Below are 16,099 nucleotides of genomic sequence, written 5' to 3' on the forward strand. Positions count from 1 at the left end.
CATTACTGGGTATATACCCAAAGGAATATTAATCATTCCGTTATAAAGATACAGGCACAGGTACGTTTATTGCAGCACTACTCACAATAGCAAAGACAGGGAATCAACCCTAATACCCATCAATGATGGACTGAATAAAGAAAATGTGGCACATATACACCATGAAATACTACGCAGCCATAAAAAGGAATGAGATCATGTCCTTTGCAGGAACATGGATGAAGCTGGAAGCCATCATCCTCAGCAAACTATCACAAGGACCAAAAAGCAAACACCACACGTTCCCACTTATAAGTGGGAGCTGAACGACAATAACACATGGACACAGGGAGGGGAACAACATACACTGGGGGCTGTTGGGGAGCAGGGGTCAGGGGTCAGGGAGAGCATCAGGACAAATAGCTAATGTATGTGGGGCTTAATACCTAGGTGATGAGTTGATAGATGCAGCAAACCACCATGGCACATGTTTAGTTATGTAACAAACCTGCACGTTCTGTACATGTATCCCGGAACCTAACGTAAAATAAAATTTAAAAAAAAAGAAAAAAAAAGGAAGCCACCTTCTTTGCTTATTCATAAGAAGCAGCTCCTCATTTGTTTAAGTTTTATGATGAGACTGCAACAATTCAGTCACATTTTCAGGCATCACTTCTAATTCTAGTCCTCTTGCTATTTCTACCACCTCTGCAGTGATTTCCTCAGCTGAAGAATTAAACCTCTGAAAGTCATCTATGACGGTTGGAATCAACTTTTTTCAAACTCCTGTTAATGTTGTTGACATTTTAGCTGGGTGCAGTGACTCATGCCTGTAATCTCAGCATTTTGGTACACTGAGGTGAGAGGATCATTTGAGCCCAGGAGTTTGAGACCAGCCTGGGCAATACATGAGCATTTGTCTCTAAAAAAACTTAAAGAACAGTTAGCCAGGTGTGGTAGTGTGGTTTGTTCCTGTAATCCTAGCAACTGAGGAGGCTGAGGAAGGAGGATTGCTTGAGTGCAGGAGTTTTAGGCTACAGTGAGCCATGATCACGCCACCACTGCACTCCAGCCTGGGCCACAAAGCAAGACTTTATCTCTCTCTCTCTCACCTTTTTTTTTTTTTTTTTGAGACAGGGTCTCCCTCTGTTGCCCAGGCTGGAGTGCAATGTCATAATCTTGGCTCACTGCAACCTCCACTTCCCAGGATCAAGCCATTCTCTTGCCTCAGCCTCCCAAGTAGCTGGGACTACAGGCATGCACCACAACTGCAGGCTAATTTTTCTATTTTTGGTAGAGACAGGGTTTTACCATGTTGGCCAGGCTGGTCTTAAACTCTTGACCTCAAGTGATCCACCTGCCCCTGCCTCAAGACCCTATCTCTTAAAAAAAAAAAAAAAAAAAAAAAGCAAAAGCTGACATTTTTGACCTCCTCCCATGAATCACAAATGTTCTCACTGGCATCTAGAATGGTAAAATTTTCCAGAAAGTTTTCAATTTACTTTGCCCTGATCCATCAGAAGAATCACTATCTATGGCAGCATAGTCTTATGAAATTTCTTTCTTTTCTTTTTCTTAATTGATTAATTTATTTTTATTTTTTGAGATGGAGTCTCCTTCCATTGCCCAGGCTGGAGTGCAGTGGTGCCATCTTGGCTCACTGCAAGCTCTGCCTCCTGGGTTCACGCCATTCTCTTGCCTCAGCCTCCCGAGTAGCTGGGACTACAGGCGCCCGCCACCATGTCCAGCTAATTTTCTGTATTTTTAGTAGAGATGGGGTTTCCCTGTGTTAGCCGGGATGGTCTTGATCTCCAGACCTCATGATCTGCCTGCCTCGGCCTCCCAAAGTGCTGGGATTACAGGCGTGAGCCACCGCGCCCGGCCTCTCTCTCTCTTTTTTTTTTTTGAGATGGAGTCTCATTCTGTTTACCAGGCTGGAGTACAGTGGCACGATCTTGGCTCAGTGACACCTCCGCCTCCCAGGTTCAAGCGATTCTCTTGCCTCAGCATCCTGAGTAGCTGGGATTATAGGCATGCGCCACCATGCCCAGCTACTTTTTGTATTTTTGGTAGAGATGAGGTTTCACCATGTTGGCCAGGATGGTCTCAAACTCCTGACCTCAAGTGATCCACCCACCTTGGCCTCCCAAAGTGCTGAGATTACAGGCATGAGCCACCACTCCTGGCCGAAATAGATTTCTTAAATAATAAGACTTGAAAGTCAAAATTCGGCTGGGCACAGTGGCTCATGCCTGTAATTCTCTTTTGGGAGGCCGAGGCAGGTGGATCACCTGAGGTCAGGAGTTCGAGACCACCCTGGCCGATATTGCAGAACCCCATCTCTACCAAAAATACAAAAACTAGTCGGGCACGGTGGCATGCGCCCATAATCCCAGCTACTCAGGAGGCTGAGGCAGGAGAGTAATTTGAACCCGAGGATGGAGGTTGCAGTGAGCCGAGATCACGCCACTTCACTCCAGCCTGGGCAGAAGAGCGAGACTCCATCTCCAAAAAAAAAAAAAAAAAAAAAGAAAGTCAAAAATCTTCATTGATCCATGGGCTACAGAATGGACGTTGTGTTAGCAGGCATGAAAGCAGTATCAATCTCCTGGTACATAGCTGTCAGAGCTCTTGATTGACCAAGTGAATGGTCAATGAACAATAATATTTTGAAAGTAATCTTTTTTTCTGAGCAGTAAGTCTCTACAGTAGGCTTAAAATACTCTGTAAACATGCCATAAGAGATGTACTGTCATCCAGGCTTTGTTGTTTCATTAATACAGCACAGGCAGAATAGATTAGTGTACTTTTCCTTTCTTTCTTTTTTTTTTTTTTTTTTTGAGACGGAGTTTCACTCCTGTTGCCCAGCTGGAGTGCAGTGGTACAATCTTTGCTCACTGCCACTTCCTTCTCCCAGGTTCAAGTGATTCTCATGCCTCAGCCTCCCGAGTATCTGGGATTACAGGCATGCACAACCACGCCTGGCTAAATTTGTACTTTTAGTAGAGATGGGGTTTCTCTATGTTGGTCAAGCTGGTCTCGAATTCCCGACCTCAGGTGATCCGCCTGCCTCAGCCTCCCAAAGTGCTGGGATTACAGGCGTAAGCCACTGCACCTGACCAGATTAGCCTAATTTTTCAGGGTGCTAGGATTTTTGGAATGGTAAATAAGCATTGGCTTTAACTTAAATTACCAGCTGCATTGGTCCCTAACAAGAGTCAGCCTGTTCTTGTAATCTCTGAAGCTGGGCATTCACTTCACCTCTGTAGGGATCATCTTCTGATAGAAGGCTGTTTTCTGTACATTGGAAATCTGTTGTTTAGCATAGACATCTTCATCAGTGATCTTAGCTATATCTTCTGGATAACTTGTTGCAGCTTCTATATCAGCACTCGTTGGTTTACTTTGCACTTGAATGTTACAAAGAAGCCTTCTTTCTTTACAACTCATGAACCAATCTCTGCTGGCTTCCAACTTTTCTTCTGCAGCTTCTTCACCTCTCTCAGCCTTCGTAGAATTTAAGAGAGTTTGGGTCTTACTCTGAATTAAGCTTTGGCCTAATTCAGCGAGTGTTGCTGGTTTGATCTTCTACCTAGACACTGCAACTTTCTTCATATCACTAATGAGACTGTTTCACGTTCTTATAATTTGTGTGTTCACTGGAGTCTCACCCTGTCACCAAGGCTGGACTCAAACTCCTTGCCTTCCAATTTAGCCTCCCAAAGTGCTGGCATTCTCCTGCCTCAGCGTACCAAAGTGCTGGGATTACCGGCTTGAGCCACCACACCTGGCCTAATTTCCTTCAAGAACTTTTCCTTTGCATTTTAACACCTTGGCTACCATTTGGCGCACGAGGCCTAACTTTCAGCCTGTCTTGGATTTTCACATGCCTTCCTCACTAAGCTTAATCATTTCTAGCTTTTGATTTAAAGTGGGAGAAGTGTGTCTCCCTTTCACTTTAACACTTAGAATTAGAAGTCATTGTAATTTGGGGGACACATTCAAACCATAGCAAATGTGAAACTGCTTAGTATAGTGCTTGGCACATATTATATGTTTAATAATGTTATTTGGCTAAGAGTGGTGGTTCACAGCTATAATCCCAGCACTTTGGGAGGCCAAGGTGGGTGGATCACTTGAGATCAGCCTAGGCAACATGATGAAACCCCATCTCTGAAAATAAAAAATATATAAATTTAAAAAACAAACACAAAATAATATCTGGATTTAAATATTGTATATTAACCTATGTATATTAATACTTTTAATACAAGCCCATGCCTACCTCATTACATTTATTCTCAAACATTTTGTGTTTTCTATTGCTAATGTAAGAATGAGAAGGAAGATTTATTGCGAGATCAGAGAAAGCAAGGCTGGAAAGGCCGGTAGGGAGATTAGGGTCCTTGATTGATAGCAGAAAATTTGGGTTTTATCTGGGCAGCAATTGAGGAGCCACCAAAAGAAATAATCAGTATAGTAACATACTTAGAGTTATGCTTTAGAAGGATTATTTCCCTTTTAGCATGTAGAAGGAGCATGGGACCAGAGCCACTGAGAGCAACAATTATGGCAAGGCCTTTCAGTTCTACGAATTGATATCAAGGCAGCATGATAATCAGGAACCTGGAGGGGCCGAGCGCTGTGGCTCACGCCTGTAATCCCAACACTTTGGGAGGCGGAGGCGAGCGGATCACGAGGTCAGGAGATAGAGACCACGGTGAAACCCCGTCTCTACTAAAAATACAAAAAATTAGCCAGGCGCGGTGGCGGGTGCCTGTCGTCCCAGGTATTCGGGAGGCTGAGGCAGGAGAATGGCGTGAATCCGGGAGGCGGAGCTTGCAGTGAGGCGCGTTCAAGAACTTCGGGGGTGGGGGATGGGGGATGGGGGGTGGGAGGCGGCGAGAGGGACAGCATTAGGAAAAACACCTATGTAGATGACGGGTTGATGGGTGCAGCAAACTACCATGGCACATGTATAGCTATGCAACAAACCTGCACGTTCTGCACATGTACCCCAGAACTTAAAGTATAATTAAAAAAAAAAAAAAATCAAACCCTGGTGTTTAAACCTAGTAGGGGAGGTTACAGAAGGGTCAAAAGAATGTGGCTCATCTGGTGCTTTGAAACTGTGAGGCTCACATACGTACAATCAGTTTATTACACTTCCCTAGTTTCATAAAGATACACGTGTTCTTAGGCCTGCTTTTGATTTTTTCCTGTTTTTTTTTTGATCCTCTCTTCTTATATATGGCAGTTTCAAAATGCCCTAGATGTTAATGGTCAACTTCTAAAAATGTCGAGAATTTGCACGGAAGGGGAAGGTGAGCGACTTGCATTGGGCCACAAGGAAGGTCCTGATTACAAGTGTCTCAATAGGAAGCAATAAGGAAACAGACAAATGAAGTTGCTTAGTACTAAGTAGGCACAGAAAGAAGACCTGAGGTTTAGAGAAAAAGTAGGAATCCTGCATGCAGGAAGTGAGAACTTGAGAGAGAAAGACGTAAAAAAAAAATTTTAGGGCTTTTCTTGCCTGGGTGTCTAGAAGATTAGAAGTTTTATAAACAGGTGGAAGAGTAGTTTAGAGGATTCCCAGGAGAAGCTAGAAAGATAATTAAAATTTAGTTATATTAAATTAAGTATTGCCAGAAATTAGAGCGGCACTGTTCAAACAGGAGTTAAAAATTCAAAACTAGAGCTCAGGAGAGGTCAGAGAGGGATATAAAGAGTTGAATATTGGGGATATGGGGTTCATACTTGCAGGAATGGATGACATCACTGAGGATGCTTACCTGGTGCAAATGATGGGACGGTTGAGGGCAGAAACTGAGGAAATATCACTTTGAGGGGCAGGAAGGAAAGAATGGTTTCCTGAGCAGCAGCAGAAAGTTCAGAGAGTTGGAGAAACTATGGAGTGTAGAGTCTCACCTATGCTGGAGAGGCATCTGAGGATCAACATATGTCAGCAAAGTCACGGGGTCTGAGATTTGGCAATGAGGTCACTACTGACTTTGGAAGTTCTTGGTAGAGTGGTGGGAATGAATGAATCTAATCGTATCTCAAAAGGATTGGTAGAAAGAAGGTAGAATGAAGTGATGTTGAGGCCAAAAGATAAGCTGGTAGGAGAACAATCTCTCTCTATAGCTTTTCTCAAGTAGGAGTAGCATGTTAAGCAAACAAAGGACAACAAAGAATTGACCTTATATCTACTGGAAAAACAGAAAATCTCCACACATTTTGAAATGGTCTGATTTATTGTGTAATTATTATTATTATTATTATTTTTGAGACGGAGTCTTGCTCTGTAGCCTGGGCTGGAGTGCAGTGGCCTTGGATCTCAGCTCACTGCAAGCTCCGCCTCCCGGGTTCACGCCATTCTCCTGCCTCAGCCTCCGGAGTAGCTGGGACTACAGGCGCCCGCCACCTCGCCTGGCTAGTTTTTTGTATTTTTAGTAGAGACGGGGTTTCACCGTGTTAGCCAGGATGGTCTCGATCTCCTGACCTCGTGATCCGCCCGTCTCGGCCTCCCTAAGTGCTGGGATTACAGGCTTGAGCCACCGCGCCCGGCCGTAATTATTATATTTTTTCTGCTTAAAACTCTTCATTAGCTTCGTTGCTTGATAAACTCTTAAGTATGATGTAGAAATTCCTCTGTGATCTGGGTTCTGCATATTTCTCTAGTCTCATCGCTCACACCTCCTTTGCACACACAGCTTTTTCCAGCTTTTCAAATGTCTCGTGCTGGTTCTTGTGCTCGTGTTTGCAGCTTCTGGGTCTTCTTTCCAGTTCCCTATTAGCTTCTTAAATCTTTAACTGTCTTCTCAAACTAAGCTCAAAGTTCTTTTCTATGAGTAATTTTTGGGTGCTCAGGGTTGACATCAACATTCCCCTGTATTTCTATCACCTAGCTCCATGTTGGGTACACAGTCTGTATTCTATAAATGCTGAGTGAGCAAATAAATGAAAATGCAAGTCTTCACATCACATCCATTTTTCATTTCAAAAACATACAATATAGTACACAGCATTTATTCTTGCCATACAATATTCATTTTTGTGATTTTGTTAAAACACAAATAATTTTTTTTTTTTTGAGATGGAGTCTCGCCCAGTCACCCAGGCTGGAGTGCAGTGGCGTGATCTCAGCTCACTGCAAGCTCCGCCTCCCAGGTTCATGCCATTCCCTTGCCTCAGCCTCCGGAGTAGCTGGGACTACAGGCGCCCGCCACCACGCCCGTCTAATTTCTTGTATTTTTAATAGAGATGGGGTTTCACCATGTTAGCCAGGATGGTCTCGATCTCCTGACCTCGTGACCCGCCCACCTCGGCCTCCCAAAGTGCTGGGATTACAGGCGTGAGCCACCGCGCCTGGCCAACGCAAATAAAATTTTAAGTAGCTCCAGCTACTCAGGAGGCTGAGGCAGGAGGATGGCTTGAGCCTTGGAGGTGGAGGCTGCAGGGAGGCGTGATTGTGCCACTGTACTCCAGCCTGGGCAACAGAGCACAACCCTGTTTCCAAAAAAAAAAAAAAAAAAAGAAAGAAAATTTAAAAATATTATTTAAAGCTTGTAACATAAAAGTTCTAATCTCATGAGTCTGTTGTAATTTTCCATTTCATTTCTTTCTTTTTTTTTTTTTGAGACGGAGTCTCGCTCTGTCGCCCAGGCTGGAGTGCAGTGGCGCGATCTCGGCTCACTGCAAGCTCCGCTTCTCGGGTTCACGCCATTCTCCTGCCTCAGCCTCCTGAGTAGCTGGGACTACAGGCACCCGCCACCGCTCCCGGCTAATTTTTTGGTATTTTTAGTAGAGACGGGGTTTCACCGTGGTCTCGATCTCCTGACCTTGTGATCCGCCCGCCTCGGCCTCCCAAAGTGCTGGGATTACAGGCGTGAGCCACCGCGCCCGGCTCCATTTCATTTCTAAACGTTACAGCAGGCTATTTTTTCCCTTTATTTCCTTTGGAGCAATTATCCTCTTTATGACTCTAGTAAAAAGAATCAGGGACAGGCCTCCAGTTTAGATCTAAATGACTAAAATCAAACCATTTAAGGTTTCAGTGTTACAAGAATCAAGGAGGTTTTAATCTCAATTTGTGTTTGCATTTAGACGTGACCGTTGGCTCTCCCAAGGGAGAGAGGAGAAAAGATGGCCCCTACACCTGGTTTCAGGTTGATTACAATAAACAAGGAACCAGTTTAGTATACAAGGCTCGTTTTGCATTAAACACATTTTTGTGCAGAGGAGGTGGTGGTGGTGAAGATAAAATCTCTAATCAAATCCCGCCAATTTGCATTGTTCTCTGGGGGAATAGGCTTTCAAAAGTTAAGGAACAAAAGAGGATTTGGTTTTCCAATCTCCCTTAGGCGGCAGCAGATTATGAAGCAGCCACCGGGAGAAACCAAAGTATAAATTATCAATAAGAGGACGGTGCGTGCGTGCGTGCGTGCGTACGTGTGTGTGTGTGTGTGTGTGTGAGAGAGAGAGAGAGAGAGAGAGAGAGAAAGCGAGAGAAGCGAGGAAAGAGATGGGGAACACACATGCTAAGGCTCCGAGGCGTTTTCCACGGTGTGCCTGGTTATGTAATGTTGATAATGAAACGCGCTGCAACAGCATCAATGCATTCTTCCGACCCTGCACACCACCCCAAGCTGGGATACAATGGGGACGGGAGGAGGGGACACGAAGCCCTGTGCAGGCAGACAGCTGTCCAGACAGAGGTAAACCAGGCAGCTGGGCAGAACCTGAGCCCAGAGAATTTCTGCTCAGGCCCCGAGACCAGCCCACCGTCGCTGTGGCTCTAAAGATGGGCAGAAGAACCAGTTTCAAGAAGCAGGATCTGGGATCCGATCTCTTAGTTTTTATTCAGCAGGCAGGGAAAAGGGGTTAGAAGCCGGAAATCCGCATTTCCACACGGCTCTGGCGACTGAGACAGGAAAGCGTGCACCTCACGCTGAACAGCCACGGCAGCGCGTGGGCAGTGCGCACCCTCGCGCGGGGACGCGGAGTTCCTGGAGCGGGAGCGCGGAGCTCCTGGAGCGGGAGCGCGTGCGGTCTCCAGCCCGCCGCTCCCCAGCAACGGCGCATGCGCCCGTTCGTCCCTCAGCGAAGGCGCGCTGCTTGGCGGGCGGGCTCTTCCAATCCGAGCCAGCGTTCTCGGAGTACGTATCCCGGAGCTGCAGGCTGAGGGCTGCGGGAGGCGGGAGGAAGAAGCGGGGCCGGGCTTGAGTTGGGTTGACCTGTGAAAGTCTGGGAAGGTCTGCGAGAGAAGCCGAGTGTTTTCAGCTCCGGAAGTGGCAGTTGTAAACTTCACCTCCCGGGGACTCGTCCCCTCTTGTACCCCTTTGCTCTTTGTCCCCCTCCTCCCGGGTCCTAGAGTCCGTCGTGTTCCTACAGTTTTTGCTCTTATCCCCGTGGGCTGCCTGAGCCGCCTCCTATCCCTGAGACTTCGAGCGGCTCTTGGGGTCTTGGGTGTGCAGCATGGATCACGCGAGACCCCTGAGGTAACCGCACGGTGTGGGCGCTTCGAGGCGGACGACCTGGGAGGGAGGTGTTGAGAGGGTTGTAGGGGCCCCTGAGTGAGTTTGGGGCGGCCCTGGGACTTTTGGCATCGCCTTTGGGGCACGCCTCCAGCTCCTTGGGCTGGGTCTCCCCGCCCACCTGGAGGAAGATCACCGTGGAGCATCCTAGCCAGAGATCGCTGCCGCTGTACCAGAGGGCCGGATAGGGACCAGAGGGGAGGCAGAGGACCGAGACTTGGAGCTTCTTAGTTTACTGCTGCGGAGCGCTTTCCTTCCCGAGAATCAGTAATCCCCTAGAGGATAGGTACCACGTCTTTCTGCCCCTCTCCCCTTTTTAAATGCCAGCCACACACTAGACACTCTACAAATGTTTGATAAACGAGAATGAGTTGTGCTAGACTGTCACCTGCAGCTTCTGCCTGTCCTCCAAGTCTCAGAGTCTGAGAGACTCAGAATCTGAGTCGGCTGTGCGTTTTCCCGAAGCTGTAAATTTTCTGCAGAAATGGAGCTTTTTGAATTTTTTTATTCCATTATGATATTGATCCTAGGAAAATACATATTTCATGTATACATTTTATGTAAATAAGATAAATACGTCTTTATTTTATTAGAGTTGGTGTCCAGCTGTTTTGAATACATGACATACCGATGTTTTATGGTTTTCATGTTAGAGAAAAGAACATACGCTTTTGTCACTTGTCTTGTTTAACAGCTAGTGCCTACTCTCAACAAAACAATGGTAGAGCAGAAGATGAACATGGTTTTTCATAAAATGCAGAGGAAACAAAGGCGGTGCAAGCTGCTAAGAGGAAAGATGAAGGGCATAGTCTTAGTTTGTAGCGTTCTGTATTAGTCTTCGCTCAGCCATTTATGAGCTGCGTCCCCGCAGGCAAATCACCTAACCTTCCTAGTCGTTAGGTTCCTTATCTGTCAGATAAGGAGTATGGACTTAGTCTCTAAAGTCTCATTTGATTCTAAAACGTTTTGGTTGTCTCAGTCCCGTGGTCTTGGTCTTGTTTTGTTGTTAAGAACCAAACTTTCCCTTTAAAGGCTCATTATGTAACTATACTGAGAAACACTTCCAACACAGGTGAGGTTACTAATGAAGACAGCACTGCCTAGTGAAAGAGGATGGACTTAGCCAGATGTGGATTTGAATTCTCATTCTCTGGCTGATTTCTTTTTTTTTTTTTTTGAGACGGAGTCTCGCTCTGTCCCCCAGGCTGGAGTGCAGTGGCGGGATTGGGGCTCACTGCGAGCTCCGCCTCCCAGGTTCACACCATGCTCCTGCCTCAGCCTCCCAAGTAACTGGGAATACAGGCGCCCGCCACCATGCCCGGCTAATTTTTTCTATTTTTAGTAGAGGCGGGGTTTCACCGTGTTAGCCAGGAGGGTCTCGATTTCTTGACCTCGTGATCCGCCCATCTCGGCCTCCCAAAGTGCTGGGATTACAGGCGTGAGCCACCGCGCCCAGCCTCTGGCTGAATATTTTTACACAAATTACTTAACATATCCAAGCCTCAGTTTTCTTATCTGTGAAATGTGCATAATAATCTTACAGAGGTGAAGGGATTAAATGAAATAAGGAATGCTGATCTCAGTATCTGGCATATAGTAAGTGGCTCAGTAATAGGAGTTTCTATCTTTTCATCCACCCATCCGTCATTTTTCCTCTGATCTGAGCAGACACACTAAAAGATGAGTACATTTGGGATGACCAACTGAAGGACTCAGATGTGAGGTAGAAAAATTTTTTACCAGTAGTGGCTCCGAAATCTCAAGTAGATTCGCCTTTCTGGCTGGCACCTCCTCTCAGGATGTCCGGATCACTGATCCCTTGGCCTCAATTACCCTTTAATCTATTTTAAAAAATGTTTCTCATTGATGAATGATATACATAATATCCCATCATCTATTTTAGTAGGAATGGTGAGATTAGTTCAATTCCACTATCAAAAAAAGATTAATCTATTAATACATTAAGATAAAAAGCTAATTTGAACCTTGCCTTTCTTTATCTGTCACTGCTACAGGATGGCCTGGTTTTGGTCCAGACCTGTGAAGGTGCTATTTGGATTGAGAATTGACTGAAGGTCTGAGTAATCTTTTGTTGAGAAGACCATGGCTTGTCAGTTTGGATATGGGGAAAAATGATATTTTTAAGAAATCTCTAGCAAAGAGCAGAAATGCTTCCCTGACAAGTGAGGTCTTACATGCTTCCCTGGATGGGATGAAGTGTGTCTTGAGGGCCAATGGCAAGGCACACAGCAGAGCTCTGTAGTCAGCTAACTTGGGTGTAAATCCTGACCCTGTCACTAGAGATGTGAGAGATGTGACTTTGGGCAAGTGATTGAATATCTGTAAGCCCTAGTTTCCTCATATATAAAGTATGGATATTAGCATTGTCTTCCCCTTGGGGTTGGTGTAAAGTGAAATGAAATAATATTTAGAAAGTTTTTAGTACAATGCCTGGAGAAGGGACTTTTGTGACAGTTGGAATGATGACAGCAGGGAATGACTTTGTGTCATACAGTTTGTTCACAAATAATGATCAATTGAATATTTTCAAATGGAAAGTAATATTTATAGTTAAGTATTGAAGGCTGATTTTGGTTGCATGTCATAAGCAATTTTTAATTACTCACATAGTGTGGCCAAATTGTGTATTTTAACTTTGTGGAGTTTCACAGGGAAGTTTCAAGTAAAGCCAAAAATAAATACTCTTTAAGGGTACTGCAGTTCTTTAACTTAGCTTCATATTCCATTGACATTTTCATTACTGTACTGTAACTCCCTACTTGACTGTCCTCATCATTCCTTGCCTTTTCACCTGGTGGAAGAAGAGGGAGGAGGTTTTACTGCACCTTCTCTGCTGTGCTCAATTGCATGGGAATCCTATCATAGTTCAAATTGAGCCACTGACCATATCAACTTTGGTCCTTCATTGATTTAGTCTTCCTAGAACACACAGAGAGGTAAATCTTTGTTCTCTGTGTTATCGGGAGTTGATATCAGCAAGGAAGATGAAGTAAATTAAAAAAAAAAAGAAGACTTGATAAAAGACACACAGGCATAGCTGGTGTGGAAACCCGTTTTCCTGTCTTACCTGTCTGTTACTCAACTTTTTTTCACCTTAGGTTCAAGATGCTGCCTGCAGTTCTTTGCCATGTAGCCTCTTCCATAGGCAGTTCACAGCATGACACTTTGCTTTTTTTTTTTTTTTTTTTTTTTGAGATGGAGTCTCACTCTGTAGCCCAGGCTGGAGTGCAGTGGCGCAGTCTCGGCTCATTGCAATCTCCGCCTCCTGGATTCAAGCGATTCTCCTACCTCATCCTCCCGAGTAGCTGGGATTACAGGTGCTCGCCACCATGCCTGGCTAATTTTCTTTATTTTTAGTAGAGACGGGGTTTCACCATCTTAGCCAGGCTGGTCTTGAACTCCTGACCTCGTGATCCACCCACCTCGGCCTCCCTAAGTGCTGGGATTACAGGCGTGAGCCACTGTGCCCGGCCTGACACTTTGCTTCTTTAAGGCCAGCAGGAGATTGTCATTCAGTCTGCTAAGATAAAAGTCTTATATAATGTAATCATAGGGATGGCATCCCTTCATCTTTGCTATATTCTACTGGTTATATATCAATGAGCTAGAAGTAGATCAAACTTGCTCCTGAGCTATGGAAGATGCTATCTCTCTAGAGGACCATTCAGATATGAAGATGTTAGATGCCAAAATAATGCACTGAAGTATGATGATTAACTTTATTGAAACAACTTTATTAAAAGTTTGATAACTTCTTCTTCCCACACTTCTCTGCCCAATATACAAAAACATGATTAGGGCCCTAACTATCTGAAATTATTTTCCTAAGAGATAAATAGAGGTCTGTTTATGCCTGTTGTGCCACCTGTGTGTGTGTGTATTTAAAATTTTCAACAAAACAGGAATATTTAATGTACGTGCTTTTGTGCTTTGGACATTACTCTTAAATACAGAAGGGTCCATTCCTTCTAGGTTCTAACTCTTACTTTCTTTTTTTTTTTTTTTTTTTTTTTTTTTGAGACGGAGTCTTGCTGTGTCGCCCAGGCTGGAGTGCAGTGGCCGGATCTCAGCTCACTGCAAGCTCCACCTCCCGGGTTCGTGCCATTCTCCTGCCTCAGCCTCCCGAGTAGCTGGGACTATAGGCGCCCACCACCTCGCCCGGCTAGTTTTTTGTATTTTTTAGTAGAGACGGGGTTTCACCGTGTTAGCCAGGATGGTCTTGATCTCCTGACCTCGTGATCCGCCCGTCTCGGCCTCCCAAAGTGCTGGGATTACAGGCTTGAGCCACCGCGCCCGGCCCTAACTCTTACTTTCATTCCGAAGGAAGTTTCCCTGGGGTCTGACCTTTAGGAGCATGGTGATAAGGTGACAAGATTTTGGGACAGTATTTGAAGAGTTTGATAGAGATTCCTTGGTGCCCCCCACTTAATAGCTGAATGGCTTTGGGCAAGACAGTTGAGCCTCTCTGAATCAGATGAGTTTTCTTAAAAAGGGAGGATAATAACCCTCAGGTAATGTAACTTACAATTCAGCTTCATGTGTTATCAGTGGCCTTGTAGAAAGAACTTGGACTTCAGTGTCAGAGTTATGAGTTGGAATCTTGGTTCTGTAAGTCTGCAACTTTTTCAAGTTACTACTTTTTTGTTTGTTTGTTTGTTTGTTTGTTTTTGAGACGGAGTTTCACTCTTGTTGCCCAGGCTGGAGTGCAATGGTGCGATCTTGGCTGACTGCAACCTCCGCCTCCCAGGTTCAAGTGATTCTCCCGCCTCAGCCTCCTGAGTAGCTGGGATTACAGGCATGTGCCACCATGCCCGGCTGATTTTGTATTTTGTATTTTTAGTAGAGACGGGTTTTCTCTATGTTGGTCAGGCTGGTTTAGAACTCCCAGCCTCAGGTGATCTGCCCGCCTCAGCCTCACAAAGTGCTGGGATTACAGGCGTGAGCCACCACACCTGGCTCAAGTTACTTTTAATCTCAGTCTTGGTTTTCTTGGTAGAAAAATGGGATACTCCTTACATTGCAGTGTTGTAAGGATCACAATTCTATATATAAAATACCAAGTACAGTGCTTGACGCTGTAGTAGGTGCTCAGTAGATGAATGATGGTGGATTCATTTGTCTACCACTATTTCCCACCTAGTCTTTCAGACTAGATGAGATCTAGAGAGATGAGATCTCCCCATTCCCACATCATCTTGGCCAAAATTCCAACCTCTGTCCTAGGTCAGACTGTTCAATCAGTCACGTGAATCACTGTTGTAAAGATCTTTTGGATCTATATGTAGGAGCTGTTAGTCAGTTCTCAGCACTGAGATACAGTCTCCATCTCAGTCTGCTTATTTGTTTTATAGTTCCTCTTCTTTCGTTGATCTCCCTGAGGTCTAGATATCTCCATACACCTACAATTTCACTTATCAATTATTTATTACAGCTTTCCCCTAGACTGAATCACCCCAAGTATCACTCACTCCCTTCCTTTATCAGGGATCATTGTATTTTTTCAGAGAGTTCTGTGTTTAGTAATACAAATGGGTGGTGGCTGGGCACTGAATATGTGCTGAATATATTACTGGATTTTAAATATATGAGATTGATACTGTTATTCCCTTTATATGGTTGAGGAAACAGGCCCAAAGAGTTTTAAGTAACTTGCCCAAAGGCCACATACTTGTAAGATATTTATTAGAGTCCTAATTCAGATCTTTCTGAGTCCAAAGCTTACAGTCTTTCTTAGGATTCCAAACTTCCACTAGGGACACCAGGAGACCCTTTTGGCATATTTGTATTTGTGTGTATTTGGGCTTAATTATTGTTATTTCTCTGTTTAAAATGTTTACCCAGAGACTCCTAACACTGTGGTAAAGTAACTTACTTTGGCTCTGTATAATTTTGAATATCTCCTGTAGAAGAAGGTTCCAAAAGGTAGGCCAGAGTAAGTGACAGATACTCTTCACTTCCCTTCTTCCTCTTTGATTGCTTGGGAGAAGGACTTTGAAAGTTATCATGTGATCTTTTGGTTGGGAGTACCTTGGCATCTTTGATGTGTCATTTATGAAAAAGGCTTTGGGGACCCAAAAATGTCCCTGGACTTCATTTTCTTTCAAACTAAATTTTATGCCCTAGAGATAGGCACTGCATATTCTTTTTATGTTTTCAAGAATAATTTTTTACTATTTAGATAATTTGTTTTTCATTTGAGAAAATAATCTAATAGTTTCATCATTACTTCTTTCTTATAATAAGGAACACCTTTTTAACATTTTGTCATTGTTGTTTTCAATCCTTTTTATTTTAAAATTGTTATTAGACAAAAATATTTTTTAGAGATGGTTTCACTGTGTTGCCCAGGCTGGCCTCGAACCCTAGGCTCAGGTAATCCTCTTGCCTCAGCCTCCCAAGTAGCTAGGACTACAGGTGCATACCATGATTCCGGCTTCCAATCCTTTTTGAAAGAAATATAGTAAAACATTATAGCTTTTTGGAATACCAGTATTCATGTGTGTTATACAATAATTTAAAAAATATAAATAAGCCAAAAAACAAGAAAAATCTCCAATACTATC

At 44.3% G+C, this 16,099-nt stretch overlaps 1 protein-coding gene across 5 annotated transcripts in view; it reads left to right on the forward strand.

Moving 5' to 3' along the window:
• The first annotated feature begins 8,936 nt into the window (after nt 1-8,936).
• Nucleotides 8,937-16,099, forward strand: part of CCDC171 (coiled-coil domain containing 171) — a 398,768-nt gene continuing 391,605 nt past the window's right edge. For 2 of the 5 annotated variants that reach the window (XM_007969189.3, XM_073021619.1), the window contains exon 1: nt 8,937-9,137. The gene's annotated coding sequence lies outside the window, so the exon portion shown is untranslated. The other 3 variants (XM_007969188.3, XM_007969192.3, XM_007969191.3) reach the window with 2 other exon arrangements.

Source organism: Chlorocebus sabaeus, chromosome 12 (assembly GCF_047675955.1).
Source record: "Chlorocebus sabaeus isolate Y175 chromosome 12, mChlSab1.0.hap1, whole genome shotgun sequence".
Taxonomy (NCBI): domain Eukaryota; kingdom Metazoa; phylum Chordata; class Mammalia; order Primates; family Cercopithecidae; genus Chlorocebus; species Chlorocebus sabaeus.